Here is a 24,895-nt window from a genome sequence, read left to right on the forward strand (position 1 = left end):
CATAGTAGGAAATCAACAAATGCAAACTCTCCTTTTCTCCTCATCTCTCCTCCCTGTAAAATTGATACACTGGATACACAGGGAGAGTTCCGCCAACAAAATAATGAGTTGCATTAATAAAAATTAAACAATTGATAGTTAATGTTTACAAAAGGTTTTCACATTTATTCCATTTAATCCTGACAACCATCTTGCAGACAAATTACTTATTCCCATTTTAGAGACAAGAAATCTACACTTCAGAGAAGTTGATAAACAGGGACCAGGGTAAGACCAAGCTGGGCTGTATACTTAACTCTATACTAATGTTTCTGAAGTGTGGTCCTTTAACGACTTGACTCAGAAACATTTCTGGCATTTGTTAAAATACAAAGTTCTGAATCTCATCCTAAATCTATGGATTCAGAATTTTGGGGTTTACCCAGGACTTTGAATTTTTCCCAGTCCCCCAGATAATTGTAATGCAAAATGAAGTGTGAAACTCTTTGTCTTATACCATATATGTCTCTATGTGGTAATAAAAATGTATCCTGGTAAAGGCCTTTAAATTGATTCCCTGATGGTTAAGATTCTACTCCTAACATGATTCTTTGTGATTCCTATATCCCTGTAGATTAGTAATTCTCAAAGTGTGGTCCTGGAACAGCAGCATCAGGATCCCACAGAAACATGTTTAGAGTGCAAATTCGTGGACCGTAGCAGATATGGGGAAGACGCAAGGTATGGGGGAGCCTTCCAGGTGATAGTGGAGCATGCTGAAATTTGGGGGCTACACTTACAGGTGAGTCTTTTAATTTGCTGGCCTCTAAATTCCTTGACCTACTCTCTCTGGAAGTTCAGCCTTCCCACCCTAATGCCTCACACCACTGGTTATACATTTCTTGGAGCCCGTCCTTACCAATAATTGTGCCCTCTCCACAATCACGATGTCTCTATCCCATTTTCCAACCACCATGTTCTAATTTCCAGATCATTCTCTCCAGTACTCCAACCCGAAATACTCTTTGACCCTCTGGGATCCTCCAACCCACTGATCCTATTTTCTTTCTAGTCTCCTTCACCCTCACACAGTGGCTCTCCAAGCTAGATACCAGGGTCCATAGCTAGATTCTTCATCTTGCATATTCCCTCAATTCCCTTGCCTACTCTCTTTCCATTGCCTTAAGCCTGGCAACCCCCAGTACTGGTTATGTCCAAAGCCCTGCCTACTCTCAGCTGGCACCTGCATAGCCAAATATGCCCAGACAAAAATATAACTATGCTGACAGTTCTCATATTGAATTCACAGCCCTGAACCTCAAGCAGAGCTGCTAATGCAGCCTGCAAATTCCCAGCTTGGCTGGCTGTGATGGGGCATGGGCAGGGAAGTCGGGAGTGGGAGGGCAGCATGTCTTAAGGGAATGTTGGGCCAAAATGAAAGTAAAGGCACTGCCCAGCAGCATGATGGAATCTCAGCTCAGCAACCACTACTTCAAGAAAATAATTTCTCTGAACTTCGGTTTTTCATATATGAAAAAGAATGAGAGTACCTTGTTTAAAAGTTGTGAGGTTTGATGAAGGAATGCACGCACGAGCCCTAGTATAGGAATCAGCACATGGTGGGGGCTCAAGAATCAGTAACTACATTCCTAATTAGAAATTCAAGATAGAATCCAGGAATTTCAGACCTGGCAATGACTTTGACATTTCCATGCTTTTCAATTTAGGAGAAAGAAGAGCAGAGAATCAGATAGTGGCTAATTCCTCACACCCCTCACCCCAGTTTGTAGAACCAGTCCTGAACTTTGTAAGGAAAGATTTAAGAAACTTCACCCAGGGATCTAGGACCCTGACACCTCACCGTAATGGGAGGTCCCACACCTACCAGATTCAACCAAGCGCACTTATCATTTTAATCTCATGAGATGAGACATAGACATGATTTTCCTGAGATGACACAGCTTGACTTTATGAAAGTACATTACTCTTTGCACATATTGGCCACTAGCATGAAAGAGGGTGGAAGTTTGGGCAAACTAACCAAGTGATATCAGCTGAATAGGTTTTATGTGAGGTTTCTAATTTTGTCTTATTTGTGTCCCATGAAAGAAGCCAAGCCATGAGCTGGTACAGTAATAATACTCAGTTCTGATATGTGTTAGGATCACCTAGAAAGCTTTTTAAAAAAATACCCACATCTGACTCCATTCTAAATCAACTGAAATAAAATATTTGGGAGGCAGGGTTCAGGCATTGCTATTTTTTAAAGTTTCCCTGATGATTTTAATGTGCAGCCAGAATGAGAGCCATATAGTAGACCAGTTGTCTCAAAGTGTGGTTTCCTGGCAAGTAACATCAGTACTTCCTGGGAATATTAGAAATGCAAAATCTCGGGGCACCTGGGGGGCTCAGTCGTTAAGCGTCTGCCTTCGGCTCAGGTCATGATCTCAGGGTTCTGGGATCGAGCCCCGCCTCAGTCTCCCCGCTCAGCAGGAAGCCTGCTTCTCCCTCTCCCACTCCCCCTGCTTGTGTTCCCTCTCCTGCTATGTCTCTGTCAAATAAATAAATAAAATCTTAAAAAAAAAAAGACACCTAAAAAAAAAAGAAATGCAAATTCTCAAGCTCCACCCCCAACCTACTGAGGGTGAGGCCCAGCAGTCTGTGTTTCAACAGCCTTCCAGGTGATTCTGAAACACACTCAAGTTTGAGACCCCTTAGCTGCAGGGGATATGATGAGAGAGAAAGAGAAACAGAGAGACAGAGAGAGAAAGTAAAGGGGTACCCAGAGACTCTAAACTCCTGTGTCCCCTCAAAACACCATACTCTGCCACATCATTGGGCTGTTATGTGCTTCTGTGCTTACACCGTTTACCTAGAAACTTTATGCATTTGTAGAGATGTGGCTGCCTACTTTCTGGAGAGGGAAATCAAGGAAAATTCTCTGTGCCTCAGTGCCACATTAGGTGAGTCCATCACTGCCTTTGTACATACCTATGTCCAGCATTGATCCTGCTTTATCCAACCATCTGCTTATGAGTCTTTCTTAGGCCACTAGACTCTGACACTCTCAAGAGCAGAAGATAATGCTTTCAACATCTTTGGTGTTCTGACACCCAGTAAGGACCTGGCAATAAAACAAAAGTGGGCCAATAACTGAATGTGAATGAGGAAATAAGTGAAGCATGAGTAAAGTCCTCTAAATATAAACCATGTGTTGTAACTATAATTGTCTATTGACCACCTATTCAGAGAGGGACACTTCAATTTTGATAACCTTCATATATGACCTATTCAAACTTCCCAGTGACACTGAAATATGATTGTCCCCTTTTTACAAAGGAAAAAGAGACTTAGACAAATAACCAAAAGCCACATGGTCAGTAAGTGACAGAGCTGGGGGTTTGAAGTCAAGGGTCTCTATAGCCCCAAATAACCATTGCTATAGGTATTAGGAGAATGAGATTCTAGTCCTGCCTAAACAATCACTCTCTTGTCCAGTGACGCTGGACAAGTTCTTTCTCTAGGGGTCTCAGTTTTGCCATTTGCTAAGTGAATTTGTCTGATTACACCAATGGCCTTAACCATAGACCCCAAATTCCTGGAAATTATGGAATTACTCTAAGAAACCAATAAATCCATCTGTATACCAAGCAAACATTGTCTGGGGACTTACACATATTTCTAAATGTATGTAGAGAATGTTGTGAATCATTCATTCCTCAATAAACATTTACTGAGCACAAAGTATAGCTGATGCCCTCTGCTGAGTGCTCAGTGCACAGAGGAGAGCAACCCAGTCACCAGCACTTTCTTCAGTGACTTACCATGAAGAGCAAGAGACAAATGTGAACACGTAAGTAAATGTATAAACAAAACTTGCTAGAAGTGCTGTGAAGAAAGCCATCTCTGAGTGAGACTAAGGTGTGGGGAGGCTGTTTCATTAGATCAGTGGTCAAGGAAGGGCTCCCTGAGGTAGTGATGATTTTTTTTAAAGATTTTATTTATTTATTTGACAGAGAGAGAGAGAGCACGCACAAGCAGGAGGAGCAGCAGAGGGAGAGAGAGAGAAGTAGGCTCTCCACTGAGCAGGGAGCCTGATGCGAGACTTAATCCCAGGAGCCAGGGATCATGACCTGAGCCCAGGGCAGCCACTTAACCGACTGAGCCACCCAGGTGTCCCTGAGGTAGTGATGATTAAACCAAGACCTGAGAGAAGAAAAGGAGCCAGCCTGCTGCGTGGGAGAAATGTTCCTAGCCGGGAAAGCAATTAAAAAAAAAAAAAAATGCCCCCAGGCTATTGAATTTAAACATGTTTATTCCCAAACACTAAAAATAAAATTACTATTATTTGAGAGCCAGGGATAATTTTTGAAAATTAAAAAAAGCCCGTACATGTTTTCAGGGTACATAATGCTAGTTCCTGTAATAAACAAGCCCCATCTCAGTGGCTTACCACTGAGTTAGTTTACTCCTGACTTCGATCACAGTCCATCATGGGTGGACTGGGAGCCTCTGCTCTATGCAGTGATTTTGGGGACCCAGGCCTAGTATTCCAGGGCACATCCACTTATAACTGCCTCATCCTGGAAGTGATAGATATTTCTACCACTCATCTTCAATTGGCAGATACCTGGCCCCACTCAGAAACAAAAGACCCAGAAAATGCAGTCTAGTACATTAGAAATATCTGCTTCAACATGTGACCTGACAACTTGCAAGAGACATACAAATGGTCAATAAGTATATGAGAAAGTTTACCAAAATTGTAAATCAGGGAAATGTATGTTAAGAAAAAAATAACATAAATTTTCTCATTTATCAAATGAACCAATTTTTTAAAACATTAGAAACAGTGACTATATGGAAGCTAAATGTCCATTAATAAGGAATAGTTTTAAAAGATTGTGGCACACCCATTCCATAGACTATGTAATTGTTCAAAAGAATCATCTATATATACTGTCATGGAAAGATGTTTGAGATACAGTGTTAGGTGAAAAAATGAAAACAAGAAATAGAGTGTATATGTAGTCTGATTCATTTTATGATCAAGTATGTGCAATGTAAATGCATAAAAGCATGTTCTGGAAGCACACCCACCAACTTTTAATGGGGTCCCTTTTGGAAGGGAAATAGGGTGGGGGGTGTCAAAGGAAGAAATGCAGAGAACAGAAGAGGACTTGGTTCTTTTTGCTCTCTATAAATCTGTACTTATTGGATTGTTTTGTTTGTTTTTAATATGAGCATGTATTGTTTTTGGAATGAAAGGGGAGAGAAAGAGAACAACACAGTGCTGCGAATAGTGTGGGGAAATTGCCATTGGCACATCCCACTGGAGGAAATATAAATTGGCACAACTCTCCTGGAGGGAAATCTGGAAATACATGTATCAAAATCCTTAAAAACATGCATACCACCTCTAGGAATTTAATCTGAGGAAATATTATGCATACACACACAAGTTTATCCCCAAGGAATAAGGAATAGTTTTAAAAGATTACATAGTACATCTACTCTGTAGACTACTTCGTAACTGTCGGAAAGAATTATCTGCGCACACTGTTACGAAAAGACGTTTGAAATATATTATTAAGGGCAAAAAGGAAAGCAAGCAATTATGGTTAGTAATGGCAGAACATTGGAAATAACTGCAATATCCTACAGTAACTTATCGGTGGACTCAAATACTACTTGGGTATTTAAAGTAATGCTATAAGGGAATTTCTGATGATATATAGTTCCCATTAGTTGAGTATGGTTTTAAATTAAAATCTAATTTTTGCTTAAATATAGCTGTATAAAATATACATGCAAGGTACATTCAATATATCTGATGGAATATGCACGTGTGTGTGTGTGTGCATATACACTATACATTGCATGAGCAATCCATGTGAAAAAGACTGGACAGAGACCAAATCAGAAGACTGGTTACTCATGGGTAGTATAGACTTGGTCACAGTCACTTCACCTAAAAGCAATTTTCCTAAAGACTAGTTCTTTAAATATCTACAAGTAGTTTGCTCAAATTACGCCTCGTTCAGATGCTTCTCATTATTTATAAAACATTGCAATTTTGATCAATCCTAATTAGATACACAAAAATAAGTCTGAATTGCTCTTAAGGTAAAAGTGCCTTTTGTTAAAAATGCTGAAATGCTAAAAAGATGGAAGGACAAAGATCCAAAAAGATGCAACAGATAAAATTGAATTTTAGACAAATATATGAATTGGCAAATGGCTCCCAGACAATCTTGTTTCAGCCATACCAAATTTAGGCAAATGGATCTATTTTTTTCCTTGTCTTTTTCTTTTTCTACTCTATTTTCATTTCTTTCTTTGTTTCTTTTGTTTTCTTCTTTTCGTCTTGTTTATCTATACCTTCTAATTTTTCTGCAGAGAGAATGATTTTAATAATAAAAATTTAAAAAGTTATTTTTTAAATAATAAGAAGAGAGTCTCATACTCATTAAAGATGGGCAAATCTGAACTCTAAGATCCATTTCAACTATGACCTTTACAAATTCTACAAGCACGCTCCATCTAGTAGCTACTGTGTGCTAATGTTGGGCCCGGTGGCATCTGAGCTCATTGCCATGAGCCTAGAACGAACACGACAAGTATGGCAAAGCCCCTGCCCCGTTGCTAAGTCCTAGATTGGTGGCAGGCCCTGGGGAGTGCTAAGTCTGCCCAGAGCATCCATTTGGTTGACAGCATGCTGACTTCTACAGCTTCTACTAGGAATCTGGGAGTCATTATACACCCCTCATTAGCATTGAAAAACCATCTGGTGGTCATTAGAAAGCAAACATTACATATAATACATTAGGCCCTAGAAACAATTTAATTAACATCAAGGTCTAGTCAAAATCCTCCAAATAAGGGGGATTCCCAGATAAGGGGTAACACTGCTTTTCCCTTTATCCCTTGAACAGATGAGGAATTATGTCAGGCTGCAGTCCAGCCGGCTCCAGGCAATGCATCCCGCAGATTCAACCAGCTCAATTCAGAGGTCATTGGCCAAATGACCATTCGTTTAGGATTCCGTGAAGATGAATTTTTTAAACTTTTGATAGTTCTGTTTGTGAGTAGAACCACACCATTTTCCAATTCCCTGAAAATGCCACAATGGGATATACAATGGCTTTTTACCCTGGGATTCAGTGTGTTGCAGTTGAAAGAGCTCTAAATTAGGCATGAGTAAATTGTACCCAGCTGGGTGCAGCTAATTCTCTGTGTGATCTTAGGCAAGTCGCTTGACTTCTCTGAGCCTTTCCCCTCTGCCAAACAGAGCCTCATGGGGGTTCTGTGGATTCTGCCTGACACTAATCGTCAAGCTAATATTAATGGGCCACTTTGGAATTACAGAGTCGAAATAGCTCCATTTTCCTTGCACAGAGCAGCATCTTGGTGTGAGTATGAAGACTAGTCTTGAGAAAACAGTTTGTACCCCTGGATTTCACTGACACAGTCCAGGAGGCATTTCCCAGCATCCATTTTTCCGGAGGATTCCAATAAAGTTAACTCACTCCATCTCAGACCCACATACTCCCTTTGTCCTCCGGATACTGTTCATGCTTGCCAGTGATCTCTTTCAGGGGTAACAGAATCCCCATGTCTAGCTGACCTTTGGGTTCCTTCCTGGACCCACACCAAGGCCTTTAGTTCACTGGATTCATACTGATCCTTACTGGTCCTCAGGCATGAATCTTGGGCTCATCTTGAGGAATTTTACTCTCTTCTCTACCAATCCCATTTTGTGAGCACCTACTTTGTGCAGGGTACCCTGCCAGTATAGGAATACAGAGGCTCAGGGCATGGTTCTTTTCCTTGGGGAATTCACAGGTTAGTGAGGGAAACAACAAACAGAAAATCACAATCCCTTGCGATAATTGCTGAGGGAGAGAAAGCAAAGGGTGCTTCTGTCCCTCACCACTCAAAGTGTGGTCCTGGCAACAGCAGGACCAGCAGCAGCAGCAGCATCACCTGGAGCTGGTTAGAAATGCATAGTCCCGGGCCCCACCAAACCTGCTGAATCAGTCTGCATTTTAACAGGATCCCAGATGAGTCATGTCCACATTCAAGTTCCAGTGTGACAGAAGACATACTGCCTTATCTGAAACTAAGGGGTTTCCTGGGACATGGGATTTGCAGTGCTAAAACCAGGACAGCCTCAGGAATACCAGGTATAACCGCATCCCCAAAGGTCTAGCTTAGCAATGACTATGCCCCAGTGGCTCAGTGGGGGCTGGGTGAGTGGAACCAAATGATACAACTCAAAACCTTCCACTGACACTTCAACAAAGGAACCATATTTTTAGAATTAATTTGTATAGTGGGGGCTCCTTTAAATGTTCATGTATACACACCCCAATGTATTAAGTTTCTGGAAAAAAAAAAGTTTGAAAACTTCTGGTATCATGAGAAAAGTAAGGCTTTATAGCCAGGAAACTAGTTTTAAATCCTGGATCTTTCATCTACTGGTTGTGTGACTATGAGCAAGTCACATAAAATGCTCTGAGCTTTAGTTTCCTCATCTGTAAAATGGGGTCATGTCAGAGGTCGCAAGGCCACCCTCAGGTTTTTTGATTTGCTAGAAGAATTCACAGAACACAGAAAATCCATTACACTCATGGTTATGGTTTATTACCATAAAAAAAAGGATACAGATTTTTTTTTTATTTTATTATGTTATGTTAGTCACCATACAGTACATCATTAGTTTTTGATGTAGTGTTCCACGATTCACTGTTTGTAGATAACACCCAGTGCTCCATGCAGTACATGCCCTCCTTAATACCCATCACCGGGCTAACCCATCCCCCACCCCCCTCCCCTCTAAAACTGTCAATTTGTTTCTCGGGGTCCATAGTCTCTTGTGGTTCATCTCCCCTTCCGATTTCCCCCCCTTCATTTTTCCCTTCCTTCTCCTAATGTCCTCCATGCTGTTCCTTATGTTCCACAAATAAGTGAAACCATATAATTGACTTTCTTTGCTTGACTTATTTCACTTAGCATAATCTCCTCCAGTCCCATCCATGTTGATGTAAAAGTTGGGTATTCATCCCTTCTGATGGCTGAGTAATATTCCATTGTATATATGGACCACATCTTCTTTATCCATTCGTCTGTTGAAGGGCATCTCAGCTCTTTCCACAGTTTGGCTAGGATACAGATTAAAATCACTAAAGAAAAAGGTATTTAGGGCAGAGTCCAGGAGAGACAAATGCAAAGTTCCAGTTGCCCTTTCCCAGTGGATTCATACATTCAGCACTTAGATCTCTTAGCAATGATGTGTGACAACACATATGGAGTATTGCCAACCAGAGCAGCTTACCCAAGCCTGGGTGTCCAGAGTTTTTACTGGGGGTCAGTCATGTAGACTCTCATGTTGGTCATAGAGGGCTTATGTGACTGACTTTAAAAACTCATGCTTCAGACCCCCAGATGTTGAACTGATATAGGATAGGCCCCAGGAGAACAAAGACAGGTATTCACCATAAATCATGCTAGCATATGCTATGTAAACTATCTGCGATGGGCCAAGACACAGGTACACAAAGACATTTTACTAGGCAGGATCTTCCAAGGAGTCAGAGTGTGTCTCCCAGGGGACAGTTAAAGGGACAGTTAAGACAGTCCTTTCTTTTTCATGTGCAGGGTTTGAACACCCTGGGTCTGCTGAGTTAACCCCTTACTACACATGGGGATAATAACCTTTGCCTTGCAAGAGATAGATATTTGTATTCTGACACATAATAGGCAATGAATAGAAGGAAGCTGTTATATCCCATGAATAAAAAATATCTGTGCCCAGGCCTTTCCTATATGATTCCGTAGCTTCATACATTTCTCCTTTCCTTGGCCCATTCTGTTTAAAGCTTCTCTGTTTAAAGACCCTCCTCCAAGAAGCCTTCCCCACCGACTAACCCCAGTATCTCCTTTCTCAATCATTCTGGCAGCCACTTGCAAGCAATCTCTCATGGTTACTTTATTTTAAGGAAATATGGTAATCTTTTGTAAAAATAATATATGTTTATTGTGATCAACAATACAGAAAATCTCCCCAAAATTAAAATACTGCCTCAAATTATCTAACCTAAAACTAATCATCAATACTTTAAGTGAATATTGTTCCACATGTTTTTCTATATATAAATATAGATAGCTGTAAAATTGATAGATGGTTCTCTAAAAATAGGATCATGTTATAAGCACTATTTTTCATTAAAAGTGCTTAATTTTATTTGAATTTACCAAAACAAAAAAATTAAAGTAGAATGGAAAGAACTGTTAATCTTGAAATGAATCTTGGCTACAATAGATATTTAAAAATACTCTGAGGTTAAGAAATAAAATTATGAGGATCACAATTAGAGGCATTAGTTTTTATCTACAATTGGTTTTTAATCTACACGTCTCAATTTTAGGCAGCATTGACTGACTTTATTAGCAGCCTCACGCTTCCTCCCACTATCCCTCCACACCACCTCCTGATTTTTACTAGTTGGAGCATCATTTTTACACTGTCAAGGTTTGTAGTATTTGCATTCTGCTTTGTAAGAATAATTCCCACCATTATTTAGTATCAGGTCTATATAAATTGACTCAATGCTCACTTTTACCACATCCTCCATTCCTGAGTTCAACACTTTGATTCATCTCTTAAGTGACTTGATTTCATTTTCAAGTAATTTTTTTTCCAGCAAAGGCTCAGGGGTGCAATATTTCCTGAGTTATGTGAGTTACTTAAGAATATCTGCCTGTTGCCCTGTTCTTGAACAACATCTTGGTTATATCTAATATTCTTGAATCACCTTTTCCTCCAGAAAATGCAGACATTGGTCTATTACCTTTGACTATGGAATAATACTGTGGTCAGCCTTCTGTCTTCTTTCTCTATGACTTACTTATTCTTCCTGGATGTCTGAAAAGCTCATTCTTTACACTGGAACTCCAGCAACTGACCCAGGATGTATCTCAGCATTGCATGCTCTTTCTGCTTAGGTGTTCTGCATCAAATTTTCCTAAAGCAGAGCAAGTACTCTTAATCTGCAGAATCATGGATTTTTTATTTCATTATATCCCTGAATAATTTTTCTGTTCTATTTGTTGCGTGCTCCACCTCAAGGACTTCAACTATGCACTGATAACTCACACATTTATATTGTTAAGCAGACCTCTCCCTGGTTACCTGACTCTTCCAGAATTAGACATCCAACCGTCTCCTTGGATTTCTTCTTGAATTAAGAATCAAACTTAACACATCCAAATCCAAACTCTGCAAATCTGCTTCTACCACAGCCTTCCCAATCTCATAAATGAGAACTTGAAACTTCCAGTGGTCCAGGCCAAAAACCTTCGAGTTATCCTTGACTCCTCTCTTTCTTCCATACCCCGTATCTTATTTTCCTGCAAATTCTACTAAGTTTTCCTTTAAAATATCCAGAATCTGACCATTTCTTACTAACCTTCCCTTTTACCCTGGGCTAACCCACCATTGTCTCTTGCTTCATTCTGCAATACCCTCTGAACTTGTCTCCCTGCTTCTCTACACATACTCCACAACAATCGGTTTCCAACAGATGAGCTGGAATGGGCCTGACTCTCCTCTGCTCAAACCAGTCTATGGAATACATGCCCAAATCCCCACAATGGCCCACAGGGTGATGCAAATCTGGCTCCTGCCAGTTCTCTGGCCTCATTCCTCGTACCCTCCCCATTGATGACTCCCTTCTAGTTATCACCAGCCCCCCACCAGCCCTCCACCAGCCTCCTTTGCTGTTCCTTAGACATATCAGACATGTTCCCACCCCAAGGTTTTTACACTTGTGCATGCTTTCCCTGGGGTTCTGGGCTGACTCCCTCCCTTTATTCAGTCCCACCTCCAGGGTTACCCTGTCCAAGAGGCCTTCTCTGACCATCCTGTACAAAATAGCAACACCTCCACCCTCTTACCTTGCTTTATATTTCCCCTTAGCAACCGTCATCATCTGACATATTGACTTCTTTGCTCTCTTTAAACCCATCGAAGACACAGACTGTCCACACATATGTGCTTCCTAATATTTATTAAACAAACATGAATGAATGTTGGATTTATCTTTTTCTGCCCTCCCTCTCTATTAGTATCTGATAACTTTCCTTGCTGTTTTTAATCTGTCTTCACTGTTATTTTCAAGTCTTTTCACATTTTCAGTAATTGAATTTTTAGCCACGTCTGTTCCCCTCCTTACTTTTTTAATTTTATTTTTTTAGTTCTATAATGAAAGTATTTTATTTGACTATTTTTTCCTTAAGAGTGCAATATCCCTTTTCATCATGTTCTATTGCTTTATCATCTCATCTTTGAACACTTGTTTTTATTGCATTCACACTCATATTAGGTTCTCAATAACTAGAAACACTGGTGGGAAATTGCCTTCTGTTTTTTGGATTATATTTTCTTCTAGATTGGGTTCTCTGTATTTTGAATGCATTTTTCTTTCTCTTCACTTTTTTCTGTAGTTGCCATATTTTAAATTTTTTTAGTCTTGCTCTTACTGACTAGGTCTGAGCAGAACTTCTCCTTGTCCCGACATTTTACTAGTTATATTTAAGACAGTTAATTTTTTTCCTCAAAGGAATCCTTTGAGAATACCTACTGAGTTCCTTTTGGTGCAGCTTCTCAGGAGTCTGAGGTCTTGGATGGTGATGGGCAGAGAGAAAGGGAACAGGTTAGAGAGGGAAGGTGCTCAGCTGACTGACTGCAAACTTTTATTAAACACAGCACTGTTAAAATTCCCAGGGACTGCTCTCACTTCTGAGGTTGTGTTAAGTGCCCTTTTCTGATGTTGATTTATGGGAGGGTAGGAAATAGTAAGCTCTTCAAGGGGGGAAGGGACATACCTTTGGCTTCACGCCTTTGACCCAGCAGGGAGCTCTGGAGTCTCATTCCTCAGAGGCCATTGCTCTTCCTCTTCTGACTCCTTTACTTCCTGTGTCTCACCAGCCCCACCCTATGAACTGTTTCCATGGATTCCCCGTCTGGAGAGGAAAAGGATAAGGTGAAGTTTACTTCTCCCCAGATTTGGATGCTCTGGATAAGAACTCTTCTATTAGTTGCTAGGGCTACCTTAACAAAATATCGCACCCTGGGGGGGCTTAAACAACAGATATTTATTTTTTCAGCATTCTGGAGGCTTGGAGTCCAAGATCAAGGTGTCAGCAGGGTTAATGTCTTGTGAGACCTCTCTCCTTGACTTGCAAAAGGCTACCCTCCCGCTGTGTCTTCACTTGGCCTTTTCTCTGTGCCCAAGTATCCCTGGTGTCTCTCTCTCTTCTTCTAAGGACACCAGTCAGATTGGATTAGGACCCCACCCTATTGGCCTCCTTTGAACAGAAACGCCTCTTTAAAGACCTTATCTCCAAGAAAGGCCATATTCTGAGGTACTGGGGGTTTGGACATCAACATATGTATTTGTGGGGAAGGACATAATTCAGCCCAGAACAACTCTTAAGATTTAGCTGACTTCCTGATGACAGCTCTTGGGGTGAGAGCCCAGTTAGGAGCCTCATTATGGTGCTCCCTCTACGTGGCTGCTCTCCTGAGCTTCTGTTTCTTTCCTAGGCTCTTGTCATTTGTCTGTGGTTGGATTGCTTTAACTATTTGTTCACTTTGTTAGGAACTCATGGTGTGCACAAAGGGTGATTGCAATCATAAGTTCTGATTCAACAGAGATTCATTGCCTGCTCCAAATCTGTACTGAGCACCCACCAAGGACCAGACACTGAATAGTTACACTAAGTGTTGGACCAAAGCATGAAGAAGGCCAGCACAGCCTGACTCCTACCACCTGCGTTTTCTGCCCTGCCATCTTTTCTCTTCAACCTCACCATGACCTATTAGGGGGAAATCTCCACATCTTCCTCTTATTTACCTCCACACTTAGCCCATTCTTTGTCTGAAGTTGTGCTTGTTCAATCAACATTATTTAGAAAAAGAAATGCATGTAAAAACTTTAAATGGTACTGTCACAATGCTATTTGTTCTTAGTCCCAAAGAAAGAAATAAAAAACCTGCCCAATTTTTTCTGATTTCAAAGGAGGGGTGAAGAAAAGACTCACATCTGGCCAAGTTTTAGCTCTGAACACTTTGCATAATTAGTTAGAAACCCTTTGTTAGTGGGCCAGATGGCTGCTGCACCCCAAAAGGAAATTAAATATGTAGGCAGTGGCAGTTGAAGGGAGGAATTAGAAATTCCTTTCTAAAGAGAAAGGACTTCATCTGGAGCTGCCCTGTAGGTGTGGTTAATAGCGGCCATTGGTTTCCTAGCAACCAAACCCTTTCCCTTTCAGAAGTACTTCTGCACCCTGCCTTCAGATGTTCTCCATAGGCATGGAAGGATGCACTCAGCACCCATAATGCCTTTCAGAAGAACTGGAAAAACCCAGACTAATGAAGATGGGGGCCCTCCCGGCCCAGTTTACCTGGTGCCCCTGAGGCCCCTCCTATGGGACCAGCCCCCACTCATTTTGTCATGGAGTCCTGGCCTGGAAAGGCTACAGAGGACAAGATTCAGAACACTGGAATTACTCCTGGCACAGAGTTTCTAAAGCAAATCGGGAGATTTTATGTCCATAATCCAGTGTTCCTTCATCTCAGTCTTTCAGCTTTTAACATCTCTCTCCTGGATTACTGCAACCACCTTCTCACTGATTTCCTGCCCCTACATCTTTCCCTCCTCCAGTCCATCCTGCTCATTGCAGCCAGAGTCATCTCTGTGAAAGGAAATTCTAGTTATTTCTGTCCATGTCTACTCATTTCTGCCCCACGAGGCCTTTGTGATCTGGCTCTCACTTAACTTTCCAGACAGGTCATTCTTCCACATGCACACTTTGCTTTGGACAAACCATGCGATTTTTAATTCCTTGAAACACACCAGGCTGTTTCCCACCACTTTGCCTCAGGATATGCTTTTTCCTTCTGCGGGTTACACCTTAGCCTCACTCCTACAACTGTTCAATCCCTCTTGGCCCCTTAAGATTTAGCTCACATGTAGTCTATTCTGGGACTTTCCCTAACTCTCTTTCTGTCCCTAAATCTGCTTCATATGCTCCCCCTCTCTATAAGTTCTTATAAGACTCTAGGTTTACATCTGTTTTAGCACTAAAGAAAATATGCTCTAATTGTTGATTTGCTAATATGTGCTCCCAACCAGATGAGAATTCTTCAAGGACAAGGAGCGATGTTTTGCTGTTCCCCATATTTTCCACACCCAGTGCAGGATCTAGAATTGTGCAGTGAATAAATGATTACATAGTGAAGCAGGTAGTGTGACTTGGCACCTGCCTCAACTTACCCATATCCATTTCCAGCTCCTTTCTAGACTGGAGTTTCCTTTTTATAAGATGTTGGCAGAGCAGTATGCAAAGAAGTACATATAATGGCTAAAAGCTCTAGGCATGTACACACAAAACTGCATTCTATCTTGCCTGGGTCTGTGGTCTAGAAGAGATGCATCAGCAGGAAAATAATAAAAAATTTCTAGACTCTGAGATTGTTCAAGAAATCTAAGATATCACCTGAAATAATTTCTTGTTTTATACACGAATCACAGAGGTGTGTTTAAATACCTTCCTTATCCATGAGGACAGGACCCACTGAGGACACTCATTCCATTACTGAGCATGCCTAATTAGAGTCTGAGCCAAATAATTTACATCTTTATTATTAAATTCAGGTTGTTCATGTGTATTACTTGCAGCTCCTTGCAGTTAAGAGCATATCTCCTTACTCATTGGCTAAAATCTGTTTTGATATGTCTTCCTCATTGGTTTGGACTGTGTCCTCTGTAGCAACCTGGGCAAAGAGCAGCCTTTCTTCTATATCACTCTTCACAGAGTGGAAGACCATGGCCTTCCCTGGCCTTTTGTCCTCTATGCTGAACTCTTTGGGTTCCTTCAACTGTTCTTCACAAGATGTGGTTTTCATTATCCTGGTCACCAACCTTTGTATCTATTATCAGATAGACCCTGTCAAATCAACAAGAATGTGCCCAATGCCAACTGTCAAGACTGTAAAGGTGTGAGATTTTACACTCTTTGCGAGTAAACACGTTAACCTGCCACAGTTTCATGGATGCAGGCAAAAGACATGAGACCCTGGGTGAGAGATAGGGACAGCAATAGCAATGACCAAAGTATCAGCATTTTATTATTCCATTTCTCCGAACCCCAATTCCCCTGGAGAGAGATGAAGAGAGCCAGGTAACACCTCAAGTCACAGCGGGTGGCATTTTAGATTAGGAAACCCCATCTTTTATAACAGTGTGTAATCAAACCTGCCTAACTTTGCTTCAAAGGGAGGCATTAACTTTATTTTCCAAGGCCCCTTGCTATATAAATCTGCTCAGAAAGATAGTTCAGAACAAAAGATTGTCAATGCTTTTTCTTGTAAGGTGCGCAGAAATGAGAGAGCTCCCTAAAACCTGTCTTCCAACACCTACCTTGGCCATTAGCACTCAGGAGATAAACAAGATCTATGGCTATAAGTGAACCATACAAAAGAGACGAGTTGCAGACAGCTCTGGTCTCTGGAAACAACATTGTGAGCACCTTCTTTAGGTGCAGAGAGCAGAAGGATCTCCACCTCAGAAAAGCCATGGCCTTGAATTATGGAGGTCAGCAGCCAGTGGACACACATCCACTCATTCATTATTTATGAGCACTTCCCTTCCTCCATTTAAGTGTGTATTTAGTGAAACAGGGGTCAGAACCCATGGAATCCCCTCAGGAGTAAATTCTGGGTCCCGTGTGTTTAGTGGCATTTTTATTTATTGCTTTAATTATGCCTATCGTAACCAGCCCACAAAAACAAGCAAAGGGCATGTGTCCATGAAAAATGGGTTTATTATGGAAATTGCTAGTGATTTTTTTTGTGAACATAACACTATTGAGCCAACTTAATCCTAAGAACAGTCATGAATTTATGACAACATGTTTTGCCAGAATTTCCAGGTCTGTTCAGTCAGTTTACATGTCTCTGGGCTTGAGAAGAACTTGGGTTTTATTAATTTATGTATTCAACATTATTGAACAGTATCAGACACTGTTATTGAAGTTCTGAAGATAAAGCAATGAAAGATACAAAGCTCCTACCAACCCTCATGGTGCTTACGTCCCAGTGAGAGAGATGGAAAACAAATAGGTAACTATGTAGATGTGTATCATCAGGCAACAATAAGTGCAATGAAGAAAATGAAGCAGAACAAGAGGATAGAGAGCCAGTGATAAGGGGGTGCTGATTAAGGGAGGTCTTGCTGACAGATGATCTGAGTAAATTGGGAGTGCTTCCCCTGATAAAATCTGAAGGAAGAATATTCTAGCAAGTAGGACTAACAAGTGCAATGAGCTTGGTTTATTTGAGAAAAACCAAGGTCAAAGGAACTAGAGTGGAAGGAGCAAAATACAGAGTGGTTGGAGATGGAGGTTTGCCTTTCTTTGGAGTAATATGCTTTATACAACAGGGGAAATCTGAGCTCTTCTTCATGTTAGGAGGAAAGACGTTTTTTCCTTTGTCACTTATTCATCTTCATGAACAAATTTAAAACAGGAAAAACTGTCACATTACAGCTTAAAGTCGTTTCATAAAACTCTATATTTTCTCCATGCTTAGGATTTTGATTGGTTTCCCATTAATTACCATGTAAATACAAATACATTGGCATCTCGTGCAAACTTATTTGGCCAATTCTCCACCCTCACCTTCCATGTAAGACCACCCTTATACCGTCATAAGATCAAGCCTTAAAGAAGTCCTACAATGAGCCACACTGCAGGTTTGTCCTCCTGATGATACCTCTTCCTGGAGTGTCTTGTCTTCTCTTCTCCCCATTATCTCCCATGCATCACTCAAGACTGGGCTTGGATGTCACAGCTCTCAGAAAATCCTAAATACCAGATCTGATCAGGGATCTTTCTTCTGTCTTTGCTTCTCTCTTACATCTTTCTATTCTCAGCTGTAATCACTTCTTATTGCTTATCACATTTGATGTTGAGCTCCCTGAGAGGAGGAAATCTCAGATTTCATCTCTTTATTTCCAATTCTTGACAGAGTATGTTCCTCATGGTAGGTGTCCAATAATATGTTTGGCAGAACAAGTAAATGAATGAATGCATGAATATATTACATTTGAAGACTCTCTATTAGCCAGAAGCATTTGAATATATTCTTCTGGACTGCTAAGCAGCTGCTCTAAGCATACTGAATGAACACATTGACCTTTAGGCTACTCAGATTATAATTTAGTCACTTGTTTTAAAACTATAATGCATTAACCAACCACATTTCAAAAAGTTCACACTGCTACTGTCCTCTAATAATCTCAGTGTCACTGGAAATCATCTTTGTGGCTCCCTTTTTCTCCCAAGAATTAAACCCACTATTGTTATTTCAGGAATGATTGTGTATTTAATAGCCTGAGAAACTCACTTAAGAGCAGTGAGCAGACCCTGAAACTCCTAGAGAAATATAACCCTTTCTTAGGTAGATTTGTTTGAACAACAGGTCGATTTGTTTTTGGGTTACTTTACAGAGAACTTAAATCTTTGATGTCTCACTTATATGCAGAATTTTTTAAAATTTTAAAAAGCTGAATACATAGTAACAGAGAGTAGAGCAAGGGTTACCAGAAGCTGGGACATGAGAGAAAAGGGGAGTTGTTTTTTTTTTTTTTAAGTAGAATGGCAGAGTTTGGGAGGAGGAGGTCATCGTTTAATAGGTACAGAATTTCAGTTTTATAAAACAAAAGAGTTCTAGAGATAGATGGTGGTGAAGGTTGAAAAACAATATGAATGTATTTAATACAACTTAACTGTACAATTAAAATGGTTAGGACAATACATTTTACATTGTGTCTATTTTATCACACACAAAATAATGGGGGAAAAATGAAATTTGAAGTCCTTGGCCAGTATAGCTTACAGTAGAGGGTGTTAAATGGTTAAATGCAATGCTCCTGAGTTACTGTTGCTCAAACAATGTGCAATCCTTGTTCTAAATTTGGTCAATTCAGAAGCAGACACTGAGACAAGGATTTGAATGAGATATTTATTCAGGATGTGCTGGGAATCCCAGTAGGGGATCAGGAGAAATAATACATGGAAGAGAAGGCAGTCCACAGACACTGTGCTATTAAAGCCAACTTCCTTGATAGGTGACTGGAACTTCATCCTCCAAGAAACTCTGGGAAATAATGCAAAACATGCTCCTCACAAATATCCTGTTCAAGTACTGAGGGAGCTGGGGTATTTATACAACCACACTCAGGAGTCATTGATCAAGGCTCACTTAGGGGTTGTTAATTTCTGGATGCTTCAGGCTTGCCTCTCACCCTGACAGTTGAACCTGGGAGAAGGAGAGAAAAGGTCCCAGGGACAAAGATGCAAATACTGGCAGGTGGGTAGAGGGAGAAGTTATATAGGTGGGGCCATGACAGTATCTACTACATAATATTGCTCAGCAAGTGGCTTTCCTGGCTCTGAACAATATGGGAATTCATTCTAAGCTCACATATCAAAGAGCTCTCTTACCCAACAAATGAGAATAAATGTCCACTTGCTTCAGCCCCACATGACAGTGAACTCAGGTGGGACCCGGCACTTAGGATATGGAAAAGGCTACAACACAAGCAAATAAACAAAAGCCTTCCACAGAGGTAGCAAAAAAAATGCAGCCATCCAGAATTTTACAGAGCTTGTCAAAGGCAAGCAAAACTTCAATAAAAATAAATTGATGAAGACTTTGCTTAAAGTGAACAGTGATTAATCACAGAAGTAATGGCTGAGAATAAAATCAGTGGGACAAGATGTTGTAAGGCACACACGTGCAGATCAGCTGGAGGAGAGGGAAAAACAGAGAAAGGAATCTAGGCCAGGCCTGGATAAGAAATGCTCTCTTTGTCCAACTGGATCAGGGTTACCCCTAGTTTCTTATGGATGAGGACCTGCACATTTGATATTAGAACATCATTGTACTCATGGCTGTTGTCAGTACTTCTGTCAAATCACCGGCATTTGGTTTTCTTTCCATAGTAAAGGACTAATCTTGCTCAACTAATTATTTTATCATCTTTATAAAATCCTGGAGTAAAGAACCTGTCCAAGTATTTCTATGTTCCTACATAGAGCCTGGAAGGACACTCCATGATTTTTGCTAGGTCAAGAGCCTAGCACCCAAAAGGTGTAAACCATGAAAGCACCCCATGTGCACGCACATGCGCGTGTGTGTGCGCGCACACACACACACACACACACACACGTAGATTTCTCCTGGGTATGCTGGCTGCACATCACAAAATGTCTTCTGAACAGCAGGAATTTTAATTAAATCAGGAGCAATCTAATTTGGCCTAAATTGGCTTGCAACAAAAGGTGTTAAGAGGAACAGAAATTGTTCTGCAATATGGATGCTTGTGAAAGGGACGGGCTCAACCTATTGACAACTGTAATGAAAAGTGATGTTGCAAATATGAAGCCTTACTGAAGAAGGTAGAAAGACTGAAAATGCTAATCTGTGATATTCTGATTAAACAAAGAAATTATTATAAACATTTACTCCTGAAACTGATTACATCTGAAGGCACAACAAATATTGGAGGCTGGTCCCTGATAACCCTGGAAGGGGGTAATGGAGGAAGATGGAGAAAGAGGAGTGTAAACCACTATTACCTGTATAACTGGAAAGGGAGGTGGACACGTATCCCAGTTTGGACAGAGAGAATGGTAAATATCATCCTCCTTTTTTCTTTCAAGCAGTAGAATTTACTAGACTAAGAAGGAATGAAAGGATGACCAAACAGAACTACAAAAGTCTAGCAAAAGGTTAAGAGTGTGAGAAATCTAAGGACACCAGCAACAGAGCTGCAATTGTGCACCATGGGATCTAGACCGGGCAGGAAAGAAAGCAAAGGATTGGAAAGGGGGTGATGGGCCGCGAAGCAAAGGAAAATGTGGGAGTATTGTGGTGTTGAAGCAGTGAAGAATCAGGATCCTTGAAAAGAAGGGAGTAAAGCCGGATGCAGGGGGATTTAGGTCATTGTGGGATTACAGACATTTACATTTACATTCTTACCAGTGTAGGATTCCTGGCAGTAACCATGGGTGTAGGTGGTTGAAGGGGAGTAAGGGTCATTGGGAGTCACAAGCTTCAGAGATCTGGCTATTGGGTGGTTCATCTACATAGATGTTGCCCATGACAATTGAAGGAATTGGGGTGGAGAGAAAATAGCTTTGCAATTGCCAAAATCTTCAGTGAAGAAGGGAAGAGGTCAGAAGTTAAGCAAATAAAGGCAATGAGAGGTAGTAAAAGTGGTATGGATGAATGTAATTAGCCTCAAAGGAAGAGACTTTTATTTCCATGAGGATTAAAGAGTAATGGTCTGAAAGCAGCTAGGAGAACTTCCCCCAAGCTTGCATCCCCATGAGACCATGAAGTGTGGGAGAAAACTCAGTTTCCAGCCAAAGGAGAAATAGGTGCCCTCTCAGGTCCAGCTGCTTTTTAGGTGAAGTGGTGTCCTCAGTATATCCCACACAGCAGTAGCTCCCTCAAATGTTAGAGATGCACAACCAGATGGCATAAAATAATAGGTTCCATGAGCAGATACATCTGAGCTATACTGCATGATATACTTTCCTCTAAGAGAATCATGTTACAGATGAAAAAAATTCAGGAAATTCCATGGAGTGGCAATGTGGCTAATCCAAAAGTTTTTAATATTTATTTGACTACTGAATCATTGCCTTGGGGAGATATTTAGTCATATCTCATCAGAGAGGTGCCCTATGGCAAGTGAGAAAAGCTGAGGTGAAGTAAGGAGGAAGAAAGAAGCTTCAGTGAAAAAGTAAAGAGGTTGAATAAATGGAGGTAAAGTCAGCCTACCTGGTTTTGAATCCCAGCCGGGGCACTTCCCAGCTCTCCAACCCCAGGTAAAAGGATTTGCTTTCTATACCTCAGCTTATTTGTTGATAGGAGAAGAACATGAGGGTGGAGGAAGAGGAGCCCCACAGCACAGGGTGGTGGTAACAACTAAATCAACCCAGGAAGGCTTAGAAAAATGCCTGCTGCAGGACAAGTGCCCCCCCAGTGACCAGCTCTTCCTACTGCAGAGCTGATTTTCATTGGAAGGAGAGTTCCAAGTGAGAATACATTCCAAGCAGGGGGAGTTGCAGGAGGAGAGCAGAGTAATCCCAACTCCAAAGGAAAAAGGTAAGAAAGGTACATCTCAGATAAACCTGAACTGGGTGGAAATGTGGATCCCAGGGGCACCTCCCCAGAAACTTTATTAAGTATCTTACCTGCCCACATGTCTTGGGGTTGCAGTTTGAGCACTTCATGCCCCCTGCTGTGTGGGCTACAGAAGACAGAGGAAAGCTTTCTAGCCTACCGTGTTTATTATTTACATTTCCTCTAGGGTGAATTTTTCATTCATTTCCTTTGGCTATTTATATATCATGGTCTTCAATGGTTTATTATCCAAATGTAAATGCAGGTAATCCTCTCCAATCTCCCTCTCTGCCTCTTCACTTTTGCCTGACTCAGAGGAAAACCCAGAGCCACTTCCATTCAGATCACGTATGTAGGTGACCTTCTCATTAAGAATATTAAGAGGCATAATCAATTCACGTTTTAATAAGGATAATGGGTGAGAAATACAAAGACCTTTCTGATCAGAGAATCTTTCTTGAGGCCCTACAACTATTTTCTTCCCTTTTCACTCAATATCTTTTCAAATTACTAACCCAAGACTTCAGTACTCTCTTTTTAGCTGACAGTTCTGAATCAGGAATATTGTACCGTGTCCACGTCTCTGAAATCTAATAAGATAGAACATGCTTTTCCTCTCTGTGAGAGTTGAGGAAAACAAGTAGAGGAGAATGCTCTAGGCCACCATCAAGGAGCCCTGTAGGAGATGACAGGGATATTAGCTTATTATTCAGGGCCCAGCCTGAGAAAGAATGGTGAACCAGATAGGACTGGAAAAGCCCAATTCAGACTTTGAAAAGATTCCCTGCTGTCACCTTACACCCATGCAAGACTTTATTCTTTACAGAACTCTGTTATCTTCCCAGTGATCGCTCACAACCACCACCCCTATGGGCAGCTTCACATCATTTCTATATACGTGGGGCCACAATCTCTTGGGCTGCTTAATCTTTAGTGTGAAGCAAACAATCAATTAGGATACATACAGGAGTGCTAGGGGAAAGAGGAGCAGCCTTCCCAGGCCTGCAAAGTTAGGGACGACTTCCCCAAGAATGTCTTTCTTAGTGAAAATTTAAATCTGAAGAAGAGTCAGCCAAGTGAAGGTGCAGGGGAAGATGGGCTTTTCCAGACCAAGGAAAGAGTGTGTGTGAATGCTAGCAGATGGGTAGAGCATGGTTCTGGAAGAACTGACGGATGTTCAGGATGACTGGAGTGCAGGATAGATGAAACTGAGGAAGGTTGAGGGGCAGAGAATAAAGAATATTCCTCCTTAGAAGCATAGCCCACCCACATCCACCCAAAACGGTAAGCAAAGTAAGGGATGTACGTTACTTATTCTTTCCTGCCCAGCTCTTTGGCCCGCAGAGGTTGCTTGGGGACACACATGCTAAAATAGTGAACTAAGTCCCCAACGCTTATTCCTTTGGTAAGCCTATATTTAAGAAGGTAAACCTCTAGCCTCTAAACCCCAAGGAAAAGGCTATTTGATGAAGACTTTGGGGCACAATATTAGGTCATTCCCACATCTTCCAGAATTGGGTGATAATGGTTGGAATGTGATTCATAAGGAAAGTACTTAAGGATTAGGAAAGTGACCCTGAACCAGGGAATAGCCGGTAAAACAACAGCAACCAGCTTTTATGGGGCATGTGCTTGGTGACAGCACTTCCTCCCAGGTGTTTGACTTCTATTATCTCATTACTACCTTCTTGATGGTTCTATGAGCAAATGCTATTGCTGATGTTTTTGGAGTAATGTTGTTGGGGTCCAGAGCCGACAGCCAAGAGAGAATTCTTGAGACATCTTTGGTTCAAAAAGGTGATTATATCAAAGTATGGGGACAGGACCCGTGGGCAGAAAGAGCTACTGTCCCAGGATTGTAAGGAGCAACAGACTATATACTTTGGGGCTGGGGGAAGTAAAGATACTGAAAGTCCCTAAAGGATTTTAATATGCTAAAGAAGACTCACAGGATACCTTAGGTCTTGCTATTGTCAAGCGAAGGTTCTTTTTCCCTCTAGCAAGGCATTAACATTAAGACAGTTGGGAGCTCCCCAGAGGAATACTCTGCCTGCCTCAAGTATTTGTCAATGGGCTGCAGGTTATAAAGACATTTAATTTTATCTACATTTCCTTCTGCCTTTGTTTCCCCCATCATTGCCATCTCTATTTTACAGATAAGGAAACAAATCTTTTGGAGTGAATAAGCAACTTTCTTATTTCTTCCATTCTCTTAGCTATAAAAGGTTGAGCCTCAGTTTGTACCCAAACTCATCTGAATCCAAAGCCCATTCTCTTAAATACTTTATAGAATAAAAATTGAAGGGCGCAAAGGACGCATCTGCAGAGTGTCACAGTGGCTGCCTTCCTCAAAGCAGTTCTTTGGTTAAGGGTCTTAGAAGCAGTCCTTTGGTGGCTAAGAGTGAATTGGAAGATCCAGTGTTGAATGGACAACAAAGGCAGTGGTCAGCATTCATCAATGGCCTGAACTAGGAGCCAGATCAAAAAGGACATAAAGCGAGACTCGGGTCCAGCCTGGAAGTGAGTTAGAAGCAGTGCTCATAGTAAATTAGTCCAGGATAGACTGGTTTTGCTATGGTAGCAATCCCCAAATCCCAGTGGCTTAGCACACAAAGCTGCATTTCTCACTTTTGCAACTTCAGCTACTGGCCC

This window comes from Callorhinus ursinus, unplaced genomic scaffold, assembly GCF_003265705.2.
Source record: "Callorhinus ursinus isolate GAN/ISIS: 27379988/994484 unplaced genomic scaffold, GSC_fseal_2.0 scaffold4, whole genome shotgun sequence".
NCBI lineage: Eukaryota > Metazoa > Chordata > Mammalia > Carnivora > Otariidae > Callorhinus > Callorhinus ursinus.